A 1989-nucleotide genomic window follows, 5' to 3' on the forward strand; every position below is an offset into this window, starting at 1 on the left:
GGAGGAGGAGGAGGAGGGGGAGGCGCCGGTCTCGGGGAGGGGCCCAGGCCTCGCGGCGAATCCCGGCTCGGGCGCGCCCCCTCGCGCGCAAGCTCAGCCACTCGGCGTGCACCGCGGGGGAAACGCGACCGTGACAGCCAGGCTCCGGCGCTCCGGGCTCCTTCTCACGCGGGCGCCGCGGGTATTCTGGGAGCCCGATCCGTGCCAGGAGAAGTCAGCATCGCTGAACGCGACAGGCAGGGCTGGGAAGGGGGAGGGGGAAGGGGGTGCAGGCGGCAAGCTTCGGAAGCAAGCGCCAGCCGGAGTAAAACTCCCCGGGAGTAGCCGGGGTCCGCTTCTGCCCGCACCCCAGCCCAAGCTGGGGATGTCAGGTTTTCAGAGATCCACAAGGGCTGCACCCAGGGCCCCAGAACCAGGAAGGGATGGGACCAAGGTGTCAAACCTAGGCGGTCCGAACTTCGCCGGTAGGAGGCCCCGGTGCAGACAGCGCCTGGGCTAGGATAATAAACGGGCTGGGTGCCTGTACTGCATTCAAACCTCATAGAAGCCCGTGGAGGGGAAACACGTTAAGTTTTCTCTGTAGCCTGGGAAACTGAGGCTCAGCGAAGCGAAGAGCTTGGGCAAGTTCTCGCAACAAACAATGAATGGGCTTCCAGTCCAGGGCGAAAAGTCCCAGCCCCTACTTCACCGTTGCAGAGGAGGAAACTGAGGGTGGGAGGAGCACCTGGTGCTGCAGAAGGGTTTAGCAGGTGGCCTTCTACCCCGCCCCCTGTCCCCATGACAAAATGCCAACGGTAGGCAGGCTTGTGTGGCAGCTGTTAGGCCTTTTGGGCGCTCAGCCAAAGATTCACTGAATTTGTGCGAAGTCACAGATGCGGAAGAGATGCTCGAAGGCGGCCAGCTCCTACTGCCTGTGTTTCTCTCCGAGTCTGCCCCAGAGGTGCGTTGTGACCGCAGCCATGCCGCTTCCCCAGTCTGGCCCTCGGCTTTCTCATGGGCAAAACCCAAGAAGCTTGCGTTCCACAATCTACCTGGGCACCTTCCAACATCTACAAATAAGCAAGTGGCTCTCTGCAGCCACCTCCCCACCGCACCTCCCATGGGAAGCCATAAGACTGAGTGGGATTAAGTGACAGGAGACCACTGAGGACAACAGCTCCCACAACAGCTTATGGTTTCAAATCCTTCAAGGCAGCCTCCCCGCCCCCAATCAACTCCGGGGGGGTAGGGCGCACTGCCCATGCCCACTGCAGACCCTAACACACTGGAATGCCAGAAACTACCCTGAGGGATAGGGAGGATTTGAAAGTGACACTCTGGTGTGTCCCTGCAATCTCAGCACTCCAGAGGCTGAGGCAGGAAGATAGTTGCAAGTTGGGGCCAGCATAGTTCGAGGTTAGTGTAGACTACCTACTGTCTCAACCTCCCCTGCCCCACCAAAAAAAACCGCTGAAGCGAGACTGTGACACTCAGGTTCAGTCATTGGAAGTGTCTCTACATCCGCAGGCCAGAAAATTGTTACAGTGTCCAAAAGAGGTAAATGTAAATTGTCCAGTTTAAGTTTCACAAGTCCTCCCTCCCTTTGCAAATATTCATAGGCGTATAACAAATATACCTATCAACAGAAATACAGGATTTCATACAAATACAATTCAACAGCAGTGTCACTAACAACTAACACTGTATATTTATGATGTGTTACGTTCTGTCACATTGCATTATTTAATTTAAACCTCCGAACAATTTATGAGAAGCTGCTATTATTCCTGTTTCACAGATGTGGAAATTGAGGCTCAGACCAGATGTATCACTTGTAGGAAGCAATGGAGCTGGATGGGATTTGAACTCAGTTCTGCCATATGAGCATAGTTTACTATAAAGACTGTATATCGTGCCAGGCATGGTGGTGCACATCGGTAATCCCAACACTTAGGAGGCTGAGGCAGGTGGATCGCCGTGAGTTCAAGGCCAGTCTAGGCTACACATGAA

This window comes from Chinchilla lanigera, unplaced genomic scaffold (genome assembly GCF_000276665.1).
Source record: "Chinchilla lanigera isolate Chin_1 unplaced genomic scaffold, ChiLan1.0 scaffold00081, whole genome shotgun sequence".
Taxonomy (NCBI): Eukaryota; Metazoa; Chordata; class Mammalia; order Rodentia; family Chinchillidae; genus Chinchilla; species Chinchilla lanigera.